Below are 27,643 nucleotides of genomic sequence, written 5' to 3' on the forward strand. Positions count from 1 at the left end.
CCTTTCATTTATATCAGTCCTTTGATTTGTGAAGCTTGATGTAACTACATAGAATATACAACTGAATCACGAAAAGTCTGTATTCCAAATTTCTAGATGTATGTTTTTTAAGATGTTAAAATGTTCAATTCTTTTCAGCACCTGTTTCGTAGCGCAGAATCATTCATGCAATTATTGTGTCAATTTTTTTAATTTATTCCGCCCTTAACTCGTCAGAAGAAAAGGAACTCATCAACTTTGGAAGAAAAGAAAGGAATTTGAGCATGATTACAAAATCCGGAAATCGGAAGAGAAGTTGAAATTGTATAATATATGTGTGTGTGTGTGTGTGTGTGTGTGTATTTAGGCAGCATTTTTTAGCTGCAGCATATTTCATTACAAAAAATAGACGCTATCTGTCTATGAATTCTAGTTTTGATCCTTTCCAACTTCCGAATAACGGTCTTCACTTCTGGCATGAAACTGGCTCGTGTAATCGCCATATTGTCGTAAGTCTGAATACTTTCCAAATCGTTCTGGGTTCATCGTAATGGTATAGATTAATCTAACTGGTTTTGAACAATTTATATATATTTTTTTATTATTTAAAGAAATGTATATATTTATTTTTTTTAGTGAAATATATATATATATATTTTTAATGAAATATATATATATATATTTTTTAATGAAATATATATTTTTTTAAGTGAAATATATATTTATTTAAATGAAATATATATATATTTATTTAATGAAATGCACACACACACACACACATATATCTATATATCTATAAAAGTGAACGTGTCTGTCTGTCTGTCTGTCTGTCTGTTTGCGTACATTTCCCTTCGCAATAACTCTGTCAATTTTTAGTCTATAGACTCGAAATTTGAAATACCGGGTACTGAGATTTGGGAAAATCGATGTGACGGGTGTCAGCCAGAAATTTGGCTGTTAAGGGGTCAAATTTCAACGATTTGACCTTTAAGAACTCTACCAAACTCCTCTGACAATTTTGGGTCTAGACATTTGAAATTTTAGATATAGGTTCCTTGAACCTGGATCTAACTTAATAAAGTGATTTGAGCCCGAAACTATAAATTTTAAGGGGTCATAATAGGGGTCAAATTAAAAAAAAATTTACTCTTTTTTTATTTTTTGCTCAGCATACACCTCCAAACACCCGGGCAAAGCCGGGCTGAAATGCTAGTATATATATATATATATATATATATATATATATATATATATATATATATATATATATATATATATATATATCGAGCTATTTTACTTGGTTGGGATAATATAAACATTAATACATTTATTGGACTATAGATTACTTTTGCATTTACCTAGTAAACTTCCCTTATTAATTACATGATTATATATATGTGTGTGTGTGTGTGTGTGTGTGTGTGTGTGTGTGTGTGTGTGTGTGTGTGTGTGTGTGTGAGTGTACGTATTTGTACGTCTGTATGTGTATAAATGCTAGATGGCATCTTTTATACAAGCACAACGTACTTATAAACCTCTTTATAGGTGAATTCTACACTCCCTAAGAGAAAAACTTCGAAATATAAGGTTAGATCTACTTTAACGTTTCCTGTTTTTGAGCCAATTAACGGGCAACTATTGGCAATCTGATTTGTGGATAGCTCATTTCTAATTGTATCGGCACTTGATATATATATTTCTCCTTTAATAGCATGAACAGGAATTACATTTTATATCTCGACTTGTGCTGCAGATTTCAAAATATTATTTTATACAACTCCTGAAGCCACTTGATGTAAGGAGCTAAACAAGAACGAAAGATGATTATTACAAAGACAAGAGATGCCTATTGAAAAGATCGTGGGTATAGGTGAGACGGGGGACAGTCAGGAGGAAGACAGTGCCACAATTTTGCGGTTCTTGGGAAGAAGCTACTTGAATAAAAACAAGTGAAGCATGCATGGTCCCCCGTGAGTGCACAGTGAACGAGGCATAAGAAAAATGACTAAGTTCAGCATTTGCTCCCCCCCCACTCACCCATTTAGCCCCCAAAGTCCACAGGGGACGTCAAATCCTGGTGAAAATGAACAAACGGTGCAGTTTTTGGCCTTAACATATGTAAATTTCAGTTCTGCATAATGCAAAAAAAGAAATGATTAGTCCACCGTTTGCCCCCCCCCGCATTTAGCTCCAAAAGTCCCCATACCTTTAACATATTTAAATTTGAGTTCAGCAACATGCAAAACGGCTAAATAGACATACACAGAATATTTTGGACAAATATGGTAAAATAGTCCTCAAAATGGAGTGTTTTTATTAGCCCTAAAAGAGCCCCTGGCGCACACCCAAGAGTTATCGCGAAGTATAGACAAACAAAATTATATAGAAATCAGTTAGTTACAACTTTTCAGAAAGTTTTATAAAAATCCAAGGCATCAATTTTTTTTTAATAAGCACAAAAGTGTCAATTTTAGCCATTTTAACCCGAAAAGTACCTTGGGGGGGGGCGAAGTTTTCCTGTTAAATCCCTTGTTGCTTTTTACTCATATCATGTTTAATGTTTGTGCAAAATTTCAAAAAATTCCAAGGTGTAGTTATTGAGAAAAGTGCGGACAAACGAACGGACGAACGGACAAGGGTGAATTTACAGGTCCACTCTCCTTTTGTCGGGAAAACAAAAATTTTTTATTACAATGAAGTATCAAAATAGTGAATTGATTTGATGAAGACCACTAGACCAACGAGTCAAACGAGCTGGAACAAAGGAAGCAGGAAATAGATCAGACAATTCTAAGAAACACATGTCATAATAGTATTTATAGAACACATTCCGTTTATGGGAGAAGGGGTATAGAGAAGAAAGCGTTTGTGGGGGGGTCAGTCAAATTACAGATATGTTTCTGCACTTCATCAATAACTCTCAAATTGGATAGAGATGCATGGACCTAAATATGACAAAATACCTTTACAATTTTTATTTTTCCTTAAACATTTTTAATTTTGAAATTTAAAATGTTTCATGTTTCCTGATTGCCAGACTCCAGCTATGTAAAATATCAGGTCAAGAAAATTTCATTCAACAAAAATCAAGAGAACGACAATTAAAGAGCTGGGTCAACCAGAAAAAGATTGAGACTGACACTAGACTATGATAAAGGGTAAAATTTTGTTCTCAAACATGTAGTGAAGCTCTCTAGAAGACGCAAATAAGTTGAATCAGTAAATGTTTGTTTAAGTATTGTCTGGTGAGTGTCAAGTCCATTCAGGATAACATTTTTTACCAATGAGATGATCACTAAAGTGCCCCCTCACGTTTGTTGCACATTCATGATGGAAACTTTGTGGTTCAGTCAGGAATATATTGAAGTTTGTTTGAATCAATGTTGATGTTAGATGAGTGGTTGAAGTTCTACTTTCCTCTCCCATTTTAATATTATGATTAGTTCCTTAGAACAAGTGGCTTCAGGCTTTGTCGAGAGCGACTTGCATAAAAGACTAGCCCTGCTGCTGCTGCTGCTGCTGCTGCTGCTTGTTTCAACGTTCCTCAGTTCATACATAAAAAAGAAAGATTGTCGGAAAAAATTGTGCCGAAGGGCGACACTTCAAGGGGAGCAGGCAAACGTCAGTATTGCAAAAAAAAAAAAAGAAATACTCTTTTGGCGATTCCCCCCCCCCTCCAACCAGATCTAATACTAGTCAACAGTATGAAAAATGCTTGCCGGAATATATATATAAGTCGAATATATCAAGTACCTGAAAGCTGAAAATATGGCTCCGAACCGTGCTAAATGAGGAAATTTTGTTTTCAAGCATGTGGTGAAGCTTGCTGGAATATGTAAATACAGTGAATATATCAAGTACTTGACAGCTGAAAGTCTGGCTCAGAATCGTACTAAGTGAGGGAATTTTGTTTTTAAGCATGTGGTGGGTAACTCTCTGGAGTACGTACACAAGTAAATAAATATGGATAAATAAATGCGTAGAGTGATAATTGTGAGCTGAATTTTCATCTGAAATGTTTGTTAGACGTGCGATTGACTAATGCCAATAATGACATTATGTAAACAGGTTAAGAATAGAAAAGAAAACTTTAAGCAAATTCTTTCAAACATTTCGTGTGATTTTGAATCAATGAAAAAAAAAATGGAGAAGAAAATAAGATTTTTTTTTAATTGAAAAGTCGCTTAAAAGAAACCTCACCTCTTTGCAGAACGTGTTACGAATATTTTAACAACCTTAAAGTGTTTCCCTTTACCTGCTTTGTTGTTGTTGTTTTTTAAGAAATCACTTTTGAAACGGATATTTCTGTTTATTTTTCTTTCTCCTTTCATCTTTTTATTTATTCAACCAATCAACGCTCAAACACGAATTTTAAAGTAAAATAAACATTTCTAAGTGGTTTTACTTAATAGCCAACCACACACAGACATTGTGCCTCTTCTGGAAAGTGGTGGTGATGTATCCGGTACCAACTTGGACTGCGGGCTTGGTGTGTTGGCAACCCTCACGTTGTCTCTATAACGAGTAGATCATTCTAAAAAAAATAAAATAATTTTGAATAATAATGCTAACACCTAGGCCGTGAGTTCGATTCTCACTATGATCTCAAAATTTCTTTCATTTTTGATTTGCACGCCAGGCAATAACGGATTCATTTATGGCAGAGATAAGCGAGTCAAAGTCACTCCCGATGCTAATTAAGGCTCAATTCGAGTTTTAGCGGGAAAATTTATCAATATACACATTAATAGTGCAGTTTCATCACCAATGTTTTACTGGGATCATTAGGAATTTCAGCACTAAACATTGTCCATCTTCCTCCATGTTGATGTTGATGATGATGATGATGATGATGATGTAACATATTTTTAAATAATTCGTATTTCTCTCTTTCTCTCTCCCTCTCTCTCTCTCTCTATATATATATATATGCATATATATATATATATATACATATATATATACACACACATGTATATACACATATACATATATATATATATATATATATATATATATATATATATATATATATATATATATATATATATATATATATATATATATATATATATTACAATAGAAAAATGCGAGCATGAAAAATAATATTGTTAAGCTTAAACATGGAAAAGTAAAGGACTAATTGTTAAAACTGGAAAAGTAAAGGACAAAATATTCTAGTAAAAAAATGTAATAAATTTATAACTTAAAATATTGCAGCATTAATAATTGATTATATAATGTTATGAATTAAATTTAAAAAATTCTTAATGCTGCAATATTTTAAGTTATAAATTTATTATAATTGTTACTAGAATATCTTGTCCTTTTCTTTTCCAATTTTAACACCTAGCTCTTTACTTTTCCATGTTTAAGCTTGACCATATTACTTTTCATGCTCGCATTTTTCTATTGTAATCCATGATTTTTCCAGGATTCCAATGAATTCCATTGTTCATTGTTTAATCTCAGTCTTATTTTGCCCCCATAAACACATATGTAATAACAATGTATGACACTCGTCTGCTTTCAATAAAATCCCCCCAATTATCTCCCTTTCATGCTTTCAGTTTCTCTGTTTCACTTGTTAATTATCTTTTCGAATTAGTAGCAACAGTAGTCACTGAAGCGACGTGGTTGCTATGAAAACCAGTTATAAAAAGCGTCGCAAGCAAAGACGTCACGTTTTTTCCCATTGTTTTCTGCCTTCGCGGTACGGGTTCGAGCCTGCCTTCTTACTACCACTTTTTTATTTTTATTTTTTTTGTTCAACACACACATCCAAACACCCGGGCAACGCCGGGAACCCATGCTAGTATATATATATATATATATATATATATATATATATATATATATATATATGAAAGTGAACGTGTCTGTGTGTCCGTGTGTGTACATTTCCCTACGCAATAACTCTGTCAATTTTAGGTCTACAAACTCAAAATTTGATATACAGGGTACTGAGATTTGGAAAAATCGATATGATCGGTTTTCGGCCAGAAATTTGGCGATTAAGGGGTCAAAGTTCAACGATTTGACCTTTGAGAACTCTACCAAACTCCTCCGATAATTTTGGGTCTAAACACTTGAAATTTTAGATACAGGTACCTTGGACATGGCTCTAACTTAATAACTTGATTTGAGACCTAAATAATAAATTTTAAGGGGTCATATGGTTCAAAGTTAAAAAGATTAACCGCTGTTTTTTTTTTTTTTTTTGCTCAACATACACCTCCAAATACCCGGGCAACGCCGGGCACCAATGCTAGAACGCTTAAATATGATATTTTAATTTGTTCAGATTTCGTATATATTATTATAGACTCGTGATTTCAAAGGAAAAAAAAGTATTTAGGTGTCATTAGTTAGAATCGAAACTGAAACTGAAACATTTAAAGCTGGCGATGTTAACACTGTACTAACGTGACACGCGTATAAACCGATGAAAAATTAATATTAAACTAAGATGAATGTACAAAAGTTTTAACGATTTTTTTTTCATTTTTGACCCATTTTTAAAAACAATTTTAACCGGCTAAAACCCCATAAAAGGACGACCCGTAAACACACACACGCGTTAACGTGTGGAGACACGGGACCCAACACGTAGCAGCAGAGGACGTCGCAAGGAATATAAGCCAATAACTTTACTCTCTTTTTTTCTCTTTTTTTTTTTTTGTAACATTACCATTTACTCACCAAGAGTAGTCACACAAATTATCATCAAAGATTTCTTTTTGAGAACAACTTGTGGTGTTCTCTGGAGTCTGAGTGATAAAAAGTCTCCCCATATTTTCATTACTCTCCACCTCTTTCGATAACCTTTGCAGATGAATTCGCGCTATCGCAACAACTGCGTGCCATTGATTTCTCATTGGCAGCGATCATTGGAATCCACTGGAATTTGGGTGGCAATAAGCCTCCTTTAAGGTTCCAATCTTCTTTGCATTCAACCAGCGGGGGTCTGGCTAGTGCTTTCACTCCTCGGTCTTTCCATCCTCCTTGACTCTCCTGACTTATTTGGTGTGACGTAAGTTTATGGTAACACACATAAAAAAAACGGGAGGGAAAGGCAGGGACGCAGATGGATTAAGTTACAATTATACAGTTTCAGTTTTCATGAATCCATGTGATATTTCCTTGTTTTTTTTACATCTGCACCAGTGCCTATATGTCAGGCTTGTGCCTGTAGCTTCTGTGTGTTAGTCTCCGCATTACAGTATTTTCTTCTTCAGCCGTTTTCATTATCGTTATCCGTTGTATCTTCTCAGGCATCCCTCTGATTCCAATTTCTCCCATTCGTTTACAAAGTTTTTCGGTATTGTTCCTAGTGCAATAAGTGTTCTTATCTTGACTTTCTTCATCTTCCATATTCCTTTGATCTCTTTGATCAGTTCGATCTATTTAGCATAACACATGTTTACACACGTAGACACTCGGGATCCAACACGTTGTAGCAGAGTACGTCGCAAGGAACATAAAACAAGTAATAACTCGACTCTTTTTTATGTGTAACAACGACATTTATTTCCGGGTACTAAAACGTGATCATGCTCTTTCTCTTTGACCTCTCGAACATCCTCGTCTTTTTCTCTTTTCTTACCATGACGTCATTTTGCACACGGCTCGGTATTTGCTACACAGTGACTAAATGAGATTTTCCCCAGATGACACTCGCCGATCGCGGCTCAAACAAAACCCCTCTCCCTCTATCTTTTTCTCTTTCGAACTCCCGTTTTCTTCTCCTTCTCTCCAAACTCCTCTTTCTATTCCACCCAACATATTCCTCATTAGCTCGACTAACACACACACACACACACACACACACACACACACACACACACACACACATACGTGAAATTAATTGGCGTTCTTTCCAAATTAGTACATGATATCGCCGAAAAATAACGCCTTCTCCTTACGAAAGCCGACCAAACTAACCCTCAGATATTGAAAGATTTTTTTTTTTTCAATTTTAGATGTAATTCATCCAGGTCAATGCTGGTCAAGACAATACCAATTTTGTGGGTGTTTGTTTTGTATTTTATTTTACTTTTAGCTGGGCATACATCCATATAAATACACAGATATTTGCCCTTTATATAATAAACTAGCAGATAGTGATGGGGCGATTCCAATATTTTTTTGCCGATTCCAATACAATTACCGATTTTGTTCTAAATTCCCGATTCCGATATAATTACCGGTTCCGATTCCATTAAAATTTATAAACATACGCACAGGTAACCGACCTTTATATAATGAATGTCTTGTTCTTTGGTATTTGGATTGGAGATAGAAGCACGAAAACACACAAACACACAGACAACTAACCTTTATATAAGATATGTCTGCCGGCTCTTGGGCAAAAACCAAAACGTCACCATCGTTCAAAAGATGGAGCTAACTAACACGGGACCACACCACAATTACAGCTAATTTCAATCAGTTGTTTGCTGATTTCGCCATTAGATAATAACTAGCCTGGGTGCCCAGCGTTGCCAGGGTGTTCGGAGGTGTGTGTTGAGCAAAAAAAAATGTGGTAGTAGACAGGCAGGCTCGAACCCGTACTGCAAAGGAGGAAAAGAACATGTGAAAAAAAAAAACGTGACGTCTGTGCTGTTTCGCCCATCGCCAAACCGAAATTGACGTAGGTTTAAATTAAGGCTAGTCAATCGAAAAATGCCCAGTTGAGGGTGAAAGAATTAACGTTTTTATGCACTTTTTCCGTATTTGTCGTCCGAAGGGTCGAGCTTCAAAACGATACCGAGCTCGTAAAAATCTGTCGCCTCTGTCGAAAGTTTTAGGTATACATACATACATACATACATACATACATTTAAACAGATAGCAGAGATTTATATCATAAATGAAATCTGAGATTCAGTCAGATATTTTTTTTTAACAAAACCAAAAACAAAAAAAAAATCAAACAATCTCACGAGCCGAATGCATGACACCACATATCAATTTTCATATAAACTGTTCGCATTTGCAAACTTTCCTGCTTACAAATGCAAAATCCAGTTCATGTGGTCCATAGATTGATATATTTTTAGAAAACGCGTTGATTTGATTAAAAAGAGACGACATTTTAAAAAAAAATAGGTAAGTAGGTTGCGTTATAAAAAAGATGCTTTTCAAAGTATTTAGGTCAGAAAATGAATAGCCACACCCAGAACACACAAAGGTTATATATATATATATATATATATGTGTGTGTGTGTGTGTGTGTGTGTGTGTGTGTATGTGTGTGTGTGTGTGTGTGTGTGTGTGTGTGTGTGTGTGTGTGTATTATGGTAGTAGAGTTTAGTTTCCTAGAATTACATCCAATGAAATAACATGTATCTACCAAAAAGTGCTCAATGAGCAAACAGAGCAAGTATAGAGTTTTCGAGGGTAATTCTTGACCTGAAGACGTAATCTCCCCAATAACGGGTGATTACAGAAACATGTATGCATATATGTAGCCATCAATGTTGGTTGGTTGGTTGGTTGGTTTTGTTTTACGGCATATCAACCCTTTTCAGGTTATTTAATGCCGAATCCAAAGATTTTGAAGAAATTTTTTTAATAGAATATATTTGTTGTTTTCAAGTCGGTTTCTATTTAACCTATAGTTGGGTCCCTAACAGGTACTACCACTCCGGGTCAGAGTGGACCTGGGAGCAATGACAATTAAAGGGTGACTCCACACTCCCCAAAGCCCGCAAGCTGGGGGCCTCACCACTGGATATAGTTTAAGGTCATACCCAGGACCTCAATGTTTGTATAAATAAATTATATATATATATATATATATATATATATATATATATATATATATATATATAGTGTGTGTGTGTGTGTGTGTGTGTGTGTGTGTGTTAAAGTAGTCACCACTTATCAAGGCCCGGAGGTAACTCGAGGATAAGGGTTAATAAGTGTACAGTAGTCAATGGAACATGTCGTAGTAATCGTTAGTAGTGGAAATTTGGTAAATTGAATTCCTGAAGGGGATGGCCCTATCAAAAAATTGTTTACGTTGAACTTGAAGACGGTCATACTGCAATCTGTTGAAAAGCAGGAAAACGGAACAGAGTTCCACAGGCGTGCGGATCTAAGACAGAAGCTTTCTTCATGGAATCTATGTGTAGGTTTAGGCACAGATAAAACGTGGGGGATATCATTGATAGATGTTTCAATTAGACGAGTGTTTTTCGTGAAAGTCAGGCCAGGGGGATCATAGATTGGAGCACAGACGAGAACTTACCATTAACATAACAATAAAGCACAGACTGGCTCGCAACGTGTCTTCTGTGGAAAAGAGGTTGTAGGGAAGAGAAAAGGGCACCCCCACTAGGCTACGAATTATACATAGAATTCTGTCTTCGAGCAGCTCCTGCCCAAATGTGGCAACAATACTCCATCTCTTGACGTACTTGGCTCTTATACAGGTGGAAAATTGCATCAGCAGTTAGATATCTGCTGGAGCGGTAGAACGATCCCGCCATTTTCCCAGCAACCTTGGCAACAGATTTGATGTACGTGTTCCACCTCAGATCAAGAAGAAAAAAGGTCAGACGTAGAAGCTTGTGAAAACATGGAGCCTCCCCAAGACGAGGGCCATTCTTTTCGATTGATGCCAGACGGGGATAAGAGCGTTGATGATAGAAAGATAGAAGCTTGATTTTAGATGCATTAAAATTAACCAGCCACATCTTTCCCCATTGCACCACGTGATAAAGATCGAAGGAAAAACTTCATTATATCATCAGAGATATATATATAGAGAGAGAAAAGGGGAAAAAATGACCTCTTTGGGCCATAGTATTTCGAATCTAAATATGTCTCATCTCCTTTGCTAAAAGATAATTTTTTATATTTATCAATTTTATTTATTACTTTATATATATATATGTGTGTGTGTGTGTGTGTGTGTGTGTGTGTGTGTGTGTGTGTGTGTGTGTGGTGGAGTAGCGAGAGAGAGAGAGAGACAGGGTTAAAGGTTGTGTAAGAAACATAAAAACGTGCGTGTGTGTCTGTGAGCTGATTCCCTATCGACTCGAAACGGCTGCGTTGATTTTTATGAAATTTCACACGACGGTACATTATGTGTTTGGCAGTGTTCTTGGATAGGTTTTGTGTTGAAATGTCTTCGATAAGTTATTGATAATCGAAATAATCCCATGAAATAAGGAACAGGCGATTTTGACCAAAATTAACCCTTTACAAAGCCTAACATCACAAATGCATTTGAAGACTTTTATTATTACATAAGCGGAAGGCCCGACGGATAAAATCAACACTAGGTTCTTTGATATGACAGGGGTGCGTTTGAAATGAATATTTCTGTTTAATGCACAAGTAAATCATGATACTTGACTTTGTCATTTTACATTTAAATTCAAGATATTATCACCGCACAAGCAGTAAAGTCAGGCATATAAAATCAACAATAGGATCTTTAATATGACAGGGGCGCGTTCAAAATGAATTTTCTGTTTAGAGCACAATATAAGCATGCCACTTGACTTTTGGATTTCAAAATTTACTGCAAGCCATTTTGTATGAATCAATAGTAGGTTCTCTACAGTGCAATGTACACTATAATATATTTTGGACTAAGTCACTGCGAAGGGATTCCTCCGTTGCACCGTGACGGGTGTCCAATCGATTTGATTAAAAAATGGCCGATTCCACCGATTTCGATGTTAACTTTGGTGAAAATCGTCTGTTTCTTCTAACATCTGATTATTTTGATTATCGATTATCGATACTTTTCAGAAAGAATATAGATACATAAAGTATATTGAGTGAAATTTAATAAAATTCGGCCCGGACGTTGTGGAGTCTATAGAAAACGAACTCACACACGTACATATAGACACACAGAGAGACAAAGTCCCTTCTCTCTCTCTCTCTCTCTCTCTCTCTCTATATATATATATATATATATATATATATATATATATATATATATATATACTAGCAAAAGTATCCGTCGTTGATTGGGTTCAAAAACAGCCTACAGAAAATGGACTCTGATTTATGAAAGTATGATAGGTTATGAAAAGGAAGGGTTGTAAAGAGATAGCTTCGGATTTGGGGGTATCAAAACCAAAGCAAAATATGATGAAAGTAAAAATAAAATAGATAAACCCCATAATTTATTATACTATACCTGTTCACACTGAAACACTTATCACAATATTCTGTGGATCTATATTAAAAAACCTTGTAAAACTTTGTGACATATTTCCATTCTATGGAGGCCAGACGCGAACGAACACCCCATAATTTTATTATACCATATTTCTTCAAACTAAAGCATAATTATAAAAGTATACTTACGCAGATTGATATGAAAAGTTTTTATTAAAGTTTATACCTATTTCCATTCTTTGGATACCAGGCACGAACGCAGACCCCACAATTTTATTATACCATTCCTATTTAATTAAAGCATACTTATCAAAGTATTCTTATGTACATCTATATCAAAAGCACTTGTAAACGTTTTTTTTTTTAATTTTTAATTTTTTTATTTCCATACTTTGTGGACCAGGCGCGTACGCAGACCCCACAATTTTAATGAATCATCATTATGCCAGATCAAACATACCCATTCCTGTGTCTCCATACATATTCTATCATTATATGTGATCAGTTTTCTATAATAGTCAACCATATAGGGGCCTATTCGTGACTAGACACACACAGACGTTCAGCTTTATATATAAGTGGATAGTGCACAAGTAACAGACCTTGTAGGTCTTTATATACTAAATGAACTATATAAAAAGATTCCAGGACTAAGAGGAGGACTATACCGGGATGATGCATTATTCTACTTGAACTCAACAAATAGGTTGTTTGAAAAAAAAAAAGAAATTAAACAATTCTTCAATAAACTGAACCTAGATATAACAATAGACCCAAACTATAAATGTGTAAACTTCTTAGACATAACCATGAATCTAGACAACAACTCCTATGAACCCTACCATAAACCCAACCAAACGCTATTCTACATAGATCTCAATCCAACCATCCGAATAGTATGAAAAAAGCACTTATACTTAGCATCTCAAAAAGAATATCCAAAATATCACAAAATGAAGAATTATTCAATAAAAACAAAGAATATTACAACCAAGCCTTAGCTAGATCAGGATATAAAGAACAAATTAAATTTGTTAAGGAAACTCAAAACAATAACATAGGTACAGAAAGAACAATAAACAATACAAATGTAATATCTTACAACATGTCGATGCGGAAATATAAAAAAGGAAAAAAAGAGCCAAAAACAAATGAAAAAATAAAAATACAATAAACACGAAAAAGAAAAATGAAAAGATAGACCATAATAAAACTGAAAGAGAAGTTAAAAATAAAAGGAAGAGCCAGGCGTGGTTCAATCCACCGTTCAGCTACCATATAAAAAATAACATCCCAAGGGAATTTTACCAAATTATAGAAAAAAATTTCCCGCAAGATAGTAAACTAAGTAAGATAATTAATAAAAAACATTGTTAAGCTATCCTTCTCAACGTCTGCTAACTTAACAAATACCATAATTGGCTCAAATAACACAAAATTAAACAAATTTTTGAAAAACAGAAATAGGACAGAAAATGAATCTAACAATGTAAAAGAATGTAACTGCCGGGACCCTAATAAATGTCCAATGAGGGGGAAATGTTTAACTTCAAACGTAGTATACAAATGTGAAGTTATAACAAATAATGAAACTAAAGTATATATGGGGAGCACCGGAACTTGCTTTAAGGACAGATATCGTAATCACCTAGTATTGTTTAAAAATGAAACTGAGAAAGAAAAGAACACCAAAAATAACGAAATCAACAACAATGTAAATAAAAATGAAAACAACGGTAGAAAGGATCATAACAATAGTGATAACCACAACTACTATAACGAAAATAGAAATAGAACCAATAGTAATAGCGAAAACAACCGGAAAAACAAAGAAAAACTCAACCACTTTAGCAGTATGGATTAAGGAATTAAAGGAAAATAAAACTGGATATAAATTAAGATGGTCAATAATTGATAAGGCGGAAAAATATAAACCTAGCAAATCGAAAAGATGCAACCTATGTATATTAGAATCTTACCATATACTAATATCGAAAAAAATTATTAAACAAAAGACTAGATGTAATACAGGGGTGTTTGCACATAAACAAATATTTAATTTCACGTACTATAGCAAATTAGGAAAAAAGAAAAAAGAAAAAATGCAAGGGAGGTAATCCTAGATAAAAAAAATGATACTACGAGAGTGACCTCCCCTGCATCGGGTAATATAATACGAATTCAAACACTAAGCAAAAAAAAAACAATCTTAAAATAAACACGCATAAATATAGGAATAAAATTATATAAAATTATATGATAATTGGAAAAAAAACAAATAGAAAAAACAGGGAAAATTTAAACAAAAATAAATAATTAATAAATAAAAATAAAAATCTGAAAGTACGGGTTAAAATGGAAAACTATCTTTACATAACACTAAAAGATGGAGGAAGTGAGGAAGCATGGCTGTGGAAATCTTTTTACCCGAATACGATGTCCAGCATGTTAAAAATATACAATTTGTTGTAAAACTCTAATGGATAAACATCTGGAGAAGTTGGTGGGGACAGGATATTTTTACAGAAACATAAATCGTAAAATTGCCACTCATTAATGAAACAGTTGTAATGGAAAAATCCAGGAAATAAACGAAGGTTGTAAAACAGAAAACGTGAGTCTTTGAATTTTCAACAAAATGTTACACTATATATATATATATATATATATATATATATATATATATATATATATATATATATATATATATATATTGCCCGGGATTGAATGATGATCAACGAATATTTTACAATCCTATATTTTTATTGTCATCGAAATCCGTGAAATCGCGCGGGAAGAGAGGGGTAGCTTCACATGCCTCCATGCAGTAATTTAGTCCAAAATATATGTTATTCTACATTGCACTCTGGAGAATTTTAAAGAAAATCTGTTCAGCCGTTTCGGAGTCTATAAGGAACGAATTCACACATACACAGAGACAAAGTTGCATATATATATATATATATATATATATATATATATATATATATATATTGCTTATATACTTATTGAACCGAGCTAATTTTAACTTGTATTTTCAAGTTAAATTAAAGTTTTATAATATCTTTTTTTTTAATTAAATCGTTAGGTGAAAGTACAGAATAGTTGCACTCTCCTCTCACCATGTTGAGAATGGCTTTCTAAATAATAACGTTATTGTTTAAGCACGGTTCAATAAGTACATAAGTATCATATATATATATATATATATATATATATATATATGTATATATATATATATAGTAGAGATTTAGAAGGCTATCACAATGCGATGAATGAGATATAGTCGGTGTTGGTGAAAGAAGACGAAAACAAGTGGCGCTTTACAAATCAATGAGTACATAGATATATGTCTATATATACATATATTTATTCAGTTGTATTAAATACAAATGTCTTACTTGTTATGCCTGCGACAATATCCATAATAATTTCGGAAAAAATTCCCTTTTCAAATGGTAGACGTGGCCGATCGATTCAAAGCATGCTAGATGATGGAGCGGAAATCCCACACAATGTTTCAAGCAAACTACATATCAATTATGTATATATATATATATATATATATATATATATATATATATATATATATATATATATATATATGATGCAGCAGCATCTATAAAATTCATTGTTTTATCTTCAAGATCAAAAAATAATTTTACTTTTTTTCTTTCTTTTTTTTTTTGCTATTTGGACTGTGGTGTTGGTTGTAAGGAGTTGTATTGAAAGATTAAAGGTAATAAAAGAAGAAAGAAACGACACGTTCTGCCATTGTTACGTTTTGATACCTCCTCCCCCTATTCCTCCACCTTTCCCTCCCCTTCCCCTCTTCTCATCTTCGTCGGGACCATTGTTCCAGTCAAACGACACTCGCTTTTCATAAGACATGTATCTAACTCGTGCTAACTTGTTTTCGTCTCGCAAACAGGTTATACCTATCCGTACATATCTACATAGCTCTGTACTAGGTACGTGCAAAACGAGTTGCCGATTCTGAAAATGCATGAATTTTGTGACCCCCTCCCTCCACTTAAAAATTCACCAAAATTCAGGAAATCGACCAATTTTAATTAAATTTTCAGCATTTATAAATTAATAGTTACAGAATATCATCATCTAGCAACATCTAGGGATCTCCACTGTGCATAGTGGAATTTAGCTGCTTGTCAGGTTTGTAGAGGGTATTTACATCGTGGGGGCACAAGTGCTTGCAGTTCCTCAGAGCATTCACCATTAACTAGACTTTTCTGTGTTTGCCATTTCTAATACTTGCTGGTTTGTTTTCTTTTCTGTCCAGGAATCTTCAAAATTCTCCTTAGGAACCAAGTTGCAGTTGCCTCTAGTCTCTACATCGTAGTGTTGGTGATTGTCCAGCACCCATAGCAATATAAAAGAACAGAATACGTTTAGAGTATTCTGAATTGGGTGTTTGGTGTCTATTTTAATGTTTTGCAGAATATAATGAACTATGAGTTTTTTTAGTACTTTAAACTATAATTTTAGTAAAGGCTTTTTTTAAACAAAATAATACAGTTTCACTAAAATAAAAAAAAAACAATGAGTTCATACAAAATATAAGGAACTCATAGTTTTTTGTTTTTCATCTACGTGAAAATGTATTATTTTGTTTTTTCATCTACGTGAAAATGTATTATTTTGTTTTTTCATCTACGTGAAAATGTATTATTTTGTTTCAACAAAAACTGTCTTTACACAAATTATAGTTTTAAGTACTAAAAAAACATCAATTTATTTTTTTATGGAAATAAAGCATTGTAGATATTAAGAATTATTATTTTTTTAATATTTTAAGAACATTATGAAAAAGACCCAAAATGTCAATGTTAATGAAATCAATATAACTTGAAGGAAAATTATTTTCTCGAATAAACGATGCCATCATTGAATTAAACATTGTTTATTCAATATTTTTATCAAAACAAAAAATTATAATAATAATATAATTGCAAAAAATAGTTCATGTTATTTTAATGGTAACATTTTTAGCGTAAATATTCAATATACTACAAAAAGCTCCTTAGTCTTTGACAGACTATGGATACCCACGTAGGGGTGCCTGCACGTGAAACTTTTGTGGCAGGAGGTGCGCAATCTCCAACCACACCTCTCCTGAGTCGACATTGTTAAATACAAGTGGCAAGTGAAACGTATATACAGGACGACTGGAAACAAATGCCGAGATAAGCACATACAGCGCCTAGAATTCCAAAATGGCCACCCATCTGGTACTAACCAGGCTCAACGTTGCTTAACTTCGGTGATCTGACGAGAACCGGTGTGTCAACACGATTATGCCGTATCCAATCCAATATGCTAGTATTTTTCATTGCACACATGAACGTGTAAACATCAGGATAAGAAAGTTCTCTAATTTTGAAAATTAAAAATAAAATCAAAACATTGAAGACTAGGGTAACTAAAAATAACTTGAAAAATGGGATAATTTCTACTAATGATTAATGTTGACATGTACGAATAAATAGCGTCGTAACAAAAAAAAAACCCACCTCATTCATCTCTAATTAGCACAGTTGTCTTTCTAAATTCCATGTCAGACGTTCGGAAAATAAAAGTTTTTTTTTTTTATATCTAATTTTTTTATTAATACTAATTTCTTACAAATTTGAATTTTATTTAAATGTTAATAAATAATGATGTAACTTCTTTTTCAATGAATAAACTATCAATATAGTAAATGAATTTAATTGACTTTTCAACACTTAAAATGCAATTTTAGTTTTATTTAAAAATATATAATTTATCGAGGCATTTATTAAAATAGCTGACAAACGTAAAAAAAATAAATATACGAGTAAATGTTACCAAAGGCAAGCTAAGTTATTCTCCTGCCTACCTGGATAAGTGTTTTTGTGTTTTAACAAATGTTTAAGTGTTTTTACTTAAAAATAAATGTAGTGCAAAGCCCGCTGAGTTGGAACGAAAAAAAAAATGGTCTCTTTAGAGCCATATTCGAGTCTCAAGAACCGATTAAAAATCGTAAATCAACTAAATACCCGGCAGTTCTTTACTAAATGCAAACTAAGTTACTTTTTCTCCTATCTTAATATATTTTTGTGTTTTAACTTATTTTAAAGTGTTTTTTTACTTAAAAATGAAAGCGATGTGTTATGTTTGCAAATAACGTATAAAGCAATACAAATGAAGACTCAACAAACAAAGGTAGATCAATAAGAAGTGTATTAGGAAAAGTATATTTACAGTATATTTACATAATGGTTGTCAGGTAAGAGAGTCTTGGCTGGAGAACATATCTGCTCTCGGCTCGGCCTTCGGTAGCTTCTGGTTAACACACACTCAGACTAACCGAGTCTTGTTATTTATGTGTAATATTATCCACATATGTAAATGAGTGAGTGCCACCACAACACAATGTAAAACCCGTCCAGTTAAAGCTAAAAACAAAATGGTTCTCACAGAGTTATAGCCGAGCCTCGATAATCGCTTAAAAACCGAAAATGAACAAAATACTGATAGAAACATACCCTATAAACGTCACCAATCATGCTAAAATCTAGTGTTATGCAATTATTTTGTTTAATTTTCGATGGTTCTAATAAGATCACTATATTTTCTGGTATAGTACTTATATTTTAAGTTAAAAAAGAACTTTGGAATAAATTAAAACACAAAAACTTATCTAGGTAGGTATTGTAGATATTTTTGTTCAGTAGAAAATGGTAATATAAATTGGGAAAATACTTTAGGATCTTCCATACATGCTAATTTAATAACCTTCAAAAATAAAGAAATTAAGATATTATTATATTTTCAATTTCGAAAAACTAATACGAATCCATATCTTTGGTATATAAAAATATAATAATGTAAGTAGATTGTTATTAAGAGCTTCCATACACACAAAATTTATATATATATATATATATATATATATATATATATATATATATATATATTTATATATATTTATATATATATATATTTCAAAATTAATCACACATATAAATCAGTAAATGTGGACTAACTGAGGTTGATAAATGTCTTTGATATTTCGAGAATATAATCTCTTTTTCAAAAAGAAAATAAAGCAAAAGTATACCGTAATAAAAGGAAACTGCTGTAAAAACAGAACCGGATTAAGTGTGTGATTTCAAGGAATTCTTTAGGTTTATTTTCTTTGTAAAACAGAAATTTTAAACACTTATTTAAGATACTATTCGTAGAAAGTCACTTCCAAAAGGAATAGAATTCCGAAACAACGTGGGTAGTATTTCACACCGTCATATTGTATTTTCATAGCCTTCATACTTACAAAGCTGTTAAAACGTTGTCTTAAAGGGAAATGCTTCCCAACACCCTGGAAAACCTCTTCACTCTAACCCGTATTTAAAAGTTCAGGCGATTGGTCATCTCCCTCTCTGTACAGACCAATCAGTTTCCTGTGCGTCATGAGTAAACTACTGGAATCTTTGTTAAACAGAGAAGTGATCAATCACCTCAACAGAAACAACCTCCTCAGTGACATGCAATATGGTGTCCGTTCGTCTAAATCTACAGCTGATGTGCTAATACTGATATCTCACTAGATTAGTGAATCTCTCGACACGAGCTTTGTTTCTAGGGCAATTGCTATTAAAATATCAAAGGCTTTCGATAGAGTGTGGCATAAAGGCCTGCTACACAAGATCTCCAGCTATGGAAGAGACGGAAATTTATTCTCAATTATTAAATAATTCCTCTCTGATAGGTTCATAAGAGTAGTGGTTGGAGCTCACAGTATTAATGTCGGCGTCCCTGCCTTCTTGATCTTCATTAATGATCTCCCAACTCACATTCTTAGATCATTCGTAGACATTTATGCAAACGACACTACCATCTATGGCAACACTTCTAAGACGAGAAATGTCCAACATCTCTCTGATTCTCTCTCTTCTGAGCTTGAGCACGTGGTGCAATGGGGAAAAGGTGGCTTGTTAATTTTAATGCATCTAAAACTAAGCTTCTATCCTTCCACTATCAACGCTCTGACCTACATCTGGCCTCTATTGGAAGGAAGAGCTCTCATCTTGAGGACGCCCCATATTTAGACAAACTTTTTGGTCTGACCTTCACACCTGATCTGAAATGTAGCACATACATCAAACCCGTAGCCAAAGTCGTTGGAAAAACGATTGGAGCAATCTAACGCTAGGGCTGAAGAAATCCGCTACCTGTATAAGAGCCAAGTATATCCTAGGATTGAATAATGTCGCCACATTTGGACAGGAGCTGCTCGAAGTAGCTTATCCTGCAAAAGAGATTTCGTAATCTGGTAGACGATGGCCCTTTCTCTTCAGCCTCTTTCACACAGAAGAGACATTGCGAGCCTGTCTCTGCTCTATCGCTATTTTCTTGGTAAGTGTTTGACTGAGCTCAAATCTATAGCCCCCTTCTCGATAATCCTTTACAAAAAAACACTCGTCTAACTAAAATCACTATCAATAAATTCTCCCACTCTTCACTTGTGCCTAAACCTACACGTAGATTCCATGAACAAAGCTTTTTCCCTAGAACTGCCCGCCTGTGGAACTCTGTTCCGCTAGTCTGCTTTCCAGCTGACTATAATGTCATTATCTTCAAGTTTAACGTAATCAAGTTCTTGTTCAGCCGTCCTCTTAAATGATCTAATTATACCAAATTACTTCTATAAACGATTATTACGCAACTATCCCAACTACTACTACATATTAACCCTTGTCCTCGAGTGACCTCCGGGCCTTGATATATGGTGACCCCTTTGTCTAATATATATATATATATATATGTGTGTGTGTGTGTGTGTGTGTGTGTGTGTGTGTGTGTGTGTGTGTGTGTGTGTACTATGTTTTAGAAAATAATGTATGGCAATTAAGCTACATAGTAGTTTCCATTTTCCGCGTTTAATCTCCCTTATTCAGTTATATTTCACTTATATCAATCCTTTTATTTATACCAATCCTTTTATTTATACCAATCCTTTTATTTATGAAGCTCAATGTAACTACAGAGCATATACAAATAAATGACAAAAAGTCTATATTCCAAATTTGAAGATGTTGTCCATCTTACCGTTTATTTCTTTCAGTATGATAAAATGTTCAATTCTTGACGGCACCTGTTTCGTAGTGCAGAAACTGTCATATAATTAGTATGTCAATTTTTAATATTTTCCGCTTGGACTCACCAGAATAATAAGAATTCATTAATTCATTAACATTAATGATTATATAAATCCGAAAAGAATCGGAAGAGCAGTTGTAATATATATATATATATATATATATATATATATATATATATATATACAGAGACAGACAGACAGACAGACAGACAAACAAAGAGAGAGAGACGGAGAGACAGAGACAGAGAGGAAAAGAGATAGTGAAAGATGTATATACTTTACATATTTTACCTATTAGTCCAAGAGTGTATATCTATTTATCTATCTATCTAGCTAGCTATCTATCTCTATCTATCTATATCTTTTACTCTCTATCTTTCTCTCTAGTTTTCTTTCTCTCTTTCTCTCCCTCTCTCTTTCTCTATCTCTCTCTCTATATATATATATATTACAAGGAGGTCATCACTTATCAAGGCCCGGAAGCCACTCAGGGATAAGGGTTATTGCATGTACAGTACGTTGTACGTTAGTGTTGAGATTTCATAAAGCATCTACTTAAGGGAGCGGCCCATCAGGAACTTGTTCACGTTGGACTTGAAGACATCCAGGTTGTAGTCAGGTGGGAAACAGGCAGACGGAACAGAGTTCCACTGGCGTGCTGTTCTAACAAAGAAGCTGTGTTCATGGAATCTACGTTTTGATTCAGGCACAGATAGAGAGTGGGGAAAATTTCTGACAGTGGCTTCAACTAGACGGGTGTTTTTCGTAAAAGATTGGCGAGGGGAGGCCAGAGATTGGAGCTCAGACGAGCACTCGCCATGGAAATAACGGTAAAACAAAGACAGGCTCGCAATGTCTCTTCTGTGGGAGAGAGGAATATATATATATATGTATATATATATATATATATATTATTCAAAGGCTATATATAAATATATATATATATATATATATATATATAGAGAGAGAGAGAGAGAGAGAGAGAGAAAGAGAGGAAGAGAGAGAGAGAGAGAGAGAGAGAATAAGACAGAGAGAGAGAGAGAGAGGTGTGGGTGTGTGTCCTGAGTGGACGAAAGTAAAAAGAGTGTTGTTCATATTCATGGATTTTTCACACGTAAGATGTTGAACAAAAAAAAAAAGGAAAAGTGGATAATGACGAACACGAGTATCATAAACATTTTTTTATTAAGCATTGCATTATTGTCTGAATGGTTTTTATTATTTCTTTGTTGTGAGTGTGGAGCCAAAGAAACAAAGCAGCTTATTCAAGGGTGAGAAGTTGGTTTTCTTTCATCTCATTGTGTCGAGTTTTAATGTTTACGGGGGAAACTGAGACTATCGCCTTAGTATTGATCGACAAAGTTTATTATTGTTGCGCGTGAAAACAAATATTAAAGTTCCTTACTTTGTTTTGGAATTTCTATTATTTTATTTTTATTCTTGCAAAGTTATATTGTCATCATGCATTTTTTTTTCTATCTAAGCAAAGAATTTCTATTTTTTCTGAAGAGTAGGTGCGCGAACAGAGCCGCTATGAACATAATAATAACCGTTTGTTTCTGCATAACGAAACAGATCTGTAAAAAATGTAACGCAATTCTAACATGCCGGAGGAGCTGTTTTTCATGAAAAATATCTTTGGATCTTGAAATGTAACCGCACTGTTATTCTTTTATATATATATATATATATATATATATATATATATATATATATATATATATATATATATATATAGTCCTGAGTTTTTCTGGAGGTGTGGGATGGTGCTCCATCTTGTTGGAAGGTGAAAGGCTGATCTTTGAAGTGTTTCTTCATCTCTTCAAATGCTGGAACCAAAATATCGTTAATGTAGCGATCTGTGTTGATCTTAACCCCCTACTCCACGAAAATCAGAGGCGACTTCCAAGATTTGGAGACTGCAGACTATTCTCACGAAGTCATCAATGTCTGCTGAAGATTTTGCGTAAACTCTGTCGTTCTTATTGTTAACAGTTGCTTCAATTGTGAAGAGTTTTTCATCAGAAAAAACGATCTCTCGCTCTGCCGTGCCAGCCTTCAGTTCTCCAAGAAGAAGCTTTGCTCTTTCAAGTCTCTTGTGCTTTTGGGCAGGTGTGAGGTACTGTCTCTTTCTCATCTTGTAGGGGGACAACTGGAGATTGTTTTTTACGATGGTTCTCATCGAGGTCACGCTCACATTCATGTCTTTAGCCATTTGTCTTGCAGATCTCTTCGGGTTCCTCCTTACCCTCTCTCGGACAGCTTTAATCACCTTCTTTGTTCGAGCAGTGCGAGGTCTTCCACTCCTAGGACGGTCTTCAGATGTATCAAGTTCCTTAAATTTGTTCACAACATGGTACGCGGTGGATTTAGTCACTTTCAAGAGCTTAATAATCTCTGAGTTTGTCCTTCCCGCGCAATGAAGCTGAATTATGGCCTCTCGTTTGCTCATTTTTCTGAAAGTTTAAACAAAATTATTTTAATATTTTTGTTGAAAATAATTAGATCAATAGTTAGACTAAATACTTACTTTATTCGAAAAGAGAAAAAGTGATTTTAACAATATTTAATTTTAAAACTAAAAATGTCCAAGGACTTTCTGTCCACCCTGTATATATATATATATATATATATATATATATATATATATATGTGTGTGTGTGTGTGTGTGTGTGTGTGTGTGTGTGTGTGTGTGTGTGCGTATATATATATATGTGTGTATATGTGTATATATATATATGTGTGTATATATATGTATATATATTTGTGTGTATATATATATGTGTGTATATATATATATATGTGTCCGTATATATATGTATATATATGTGTGTATATATGTGTATATATATGTATGTATATATATATATATATATATATATAGAGAGAGAGAGAGAGAGAGAGAGAGGGAGGGAGAAAGAGAGAGAGAGAATAAGAAAGAGAGAGATGTGGGTGTGTGTCCTGAGTGGACGAAAGTAAAAACATGTAATCTAATAGCATGTAATTATTTCATATGCAATGTAATACGATCTGACATATATATATATATATATATATATATATATATATATATATATATATATATATATATATATATATATATGATTAGTTTTTTTTGGAAAAGGAATTCCAGCAGAGTGCTCAATTAAAAGGAAAATCCAAATTTTAAGAGCGTACTTATATTTTGTGTACAGAAAGAGACTACAGAAGTTGCTACAAAATTAGGTATAGAATACAGAGTAAATAGGTTAGCAAAGAAAAATGTGTTTATAACTTTAAAAGACCACAAGGAAAATTTTAATAATAGGCCAACCTGCAGGTTAATAAACCCGGCTAAAAGCGAAATCGGTCTAGCTAGCAAGTCTATAATTAGAGAAATAGTAAAAGAGATAAAAAGAAAATCAAATCTTAATTTGTGGGCAGACACTAGCGCGGTACTGGACTGGTTTAAAAACATAACTGAACCACACAAATGTAAGTTTACACAACTGGATATCGTCGATTTTTACCCTTCAATCACTAAGGAAATCCTAGAAAAATCGTTGATCTTCGCATCAAAATATAGAAAGATAAGTGAGCTCGATAAGGAAACAATCATGCAAGCTCGACAGACCCTTTTATTTTTTGACGATAAAACGTGGGTCAAAAAATCAAACCCCGAAGACCCCTTTGACGTCGCGATGGGGGCGTATGACAGTGCGAATATCTGCGATCTGGTTGGACTTTTTCTACTGGAGACCATGAAATATAAATTCCCAGATCACTTTTTTGGATTATATAGAGATGATGGACTTTGCCTATCGCGTGACTACAATGGATGTGCACTAGACAGGCTTAGAAAAGACCTAACTGAATTTTTTAAGGAACTAGGCTTTAAAATAATAATACAGACAAATTTAGATAGAGTAGATTTTTTAGATGCCACTCTAGATCTCGAGAAGAAAATACACAAACCCTTTCACAAACTAAATGAAAAACTCATGTATATAAATAAGGGTTCATGCCACCCACCCACAGTGTTTAAAAATATGGTAGCGAACATTAGCCAAAGGATTTCACGGCTTTCTTCGAACGCTGAAGTGTTCGAGAAAGCAGCACCATATTATAATAACGCACTGCATCAAAGTGGGTTCAATGAAAACATAAAATTTCAACAACCCCAGAATAAAGAAAATATAAAACGAAAGAGGAAACGGAAAATAATCTGGTTCTTACCTCCGTTTTCATTGAACACTAAAACTAGAGTAGGGCATTGTTTTCTTAGCCTTCTAGACAAACATTTTCCAAGAACACATAGACTACATAAACTTTTTAATAGAAACACGGTGAAAGTTAGTTACTCGACAGCTCCATCAATAAAGTCGATAATATCCAAAGAACCAAAAAAGATAGATAACGCAGGCTGCTCTTGCAGGACCAAAAATAGCTTTCCATTGGAGGGTAATTGTAAAGCTGAATCCCTTGTCTATGAGGCCACAGTAACGGAACAATCCACAAATATACCGGAAATATATATAGGTATGACAAAAGGCCAATTTAAACAAAGATATTATGCACATATGAGCTCCTTTAGAGCTAAAACAAGGATGAATACAGCATTAGCTACCCGCGTGTGGGAGCTTAAAGAAAAAAATACACCCTTTTCCATAAAATGGAGAAAAATAGAGCATAGACCAGCATACGTCCCGGAATTAAGTCAATGCTCACTCTGTAACGCAGAGAAATAGTACATCCTCCGGTCCATTCATGACCCAAAAATAAAATGTTTAAATGTGAGGAGTGAAGCTTTGAAAAGCTGCATACATAGAAGGAAGGGGCTCCTAATAAATTGGATCAATGAAAAGAACAACACTTAGATGTTGTTTATATATATATATATATAAGGAAAAAAAATTGTAAATACATAAATAATTAGTCGGTAAACTTGTATTTTAATCGCAATTATATTATAGATTTTTAATTAATGTCATATATACATATATATATATATATATGTATATATATATATATATATATAAAATTATATTTTATAAATGTAATTTATAATCTATTTCGAATTTAAAACTATAGAAAAATATAATAATGTTAATAAACTAGGGAAATCACTTAGGATAGATAAATACTCACTTCCCCAAACCTTGAAAGATTTGGGTTTTTAAAAAATAATTTTTAAACGTATTTCGAAATTTTTAAACGTGATTCGATATAATTAAAAATATATTTTTTAAAACTTTAAACGTATTTTTGGAAATATTTAAATGTTCGATATAATTAAACGAATTTTTAAGTTTTTAACAGATACCAATACAGATTTTAAAGTTTTTATACATAAGGAAAGAGATTTTAAAATTAAATGGGGCTCAAATTAAAATCGATTCATATCATAAAAAAACATTTTTTCGAAATTAGATCTTAAATTTAAATAATTCAAAGTTGAAAATTAGGTATTACATTACCCGATATATATATATATATATATATATATATATATATAGATATATATATATATATATATATATATATAGATAGATAGATAGATAGATAGATATAGATAGATAAAAAAAAAAGGGGGGGGGGATTAAACAAAACGAGATTTGAACGTGGATTCGCGAGGTATATATACTTCACACTTCCGGTTATAAGATAGACGAATATTGGCTGAAGAGAGCTTGATAAGGATACCTTAAACGGGCCTTATTATCGGGCTTGAAACCGACGGTACCAATGACCTGTCTCAACTAACAACTTTCTGTACACAAAATATATATATATATATATATATATATATATATATATATATATATATATATATATATAAGATTTTTGTTCCTTAGAAGCGCCGGTTGAGTTTGAATAAAATAAAATACATATTACATACGTTTGAAGCCAAAACAACGTATTATTACAAAATAAACAGACATTTATTTTGTTTGAAATTTATATTTCAATATAATTTCAAACAAAATAAATGTTTGTTTATTTTGTAATAATGCGTTGTTTTGGCTTCAAACGTATGTAATACGTATTATATATATATATATATATATATATATATATATATATATATATATATATATGTGTGTGTGGGTGGGGGGGGTTAGCGATACTTATTGAATGAATTCAATTATCTATATGGAAGCCCATTTTTACCTAAATGCGAGTTGAGAATAATTTCACTTTGACCAGTTTGGTACCCCCAAATAGGGAGCGACATATGTATTATTTTTAAAATATAATTATCCATTGACACGTGTTTCATCGTTTACGACTCATCAGAGCTAGATCCGAAACCGGGACCCCTTGATAAGAAGCGTAAGCCTCTTCCACTGAGCTATCTCGCAGGACCACTAATTTATCGCAATGTTACGTAGATGT

General features: G+C 33.3%; 1 pseudogene; it reads right to left on the reverse strand.

The window, feature by feature from the left end:
• Positions 1 to 17,335: 17,335 nt before the first annotated feature.
• On the reverse strand, positions 17,336 to 17,452 carry LOC145292408 (5S ribosomal RNA; annotated as a pseudogene).
• Positions 17,453 to 27,643: the final 10,191 nt, after the last annotated feature.

Source organism: Euprymna scolopes, chromosome 13 (genome assembly GCF_053919585.1).
Source record: "Euprymna scolopes isolate OS-2025 chromosome 13, ASM5391958v1, whole genome shotgun sequence".
NCBI lineage: Eukaryota > Metazoa > Mollusca > Cephalopoda > Sepiida > Sepiolidae > Euprymna > Euprymna scolopes.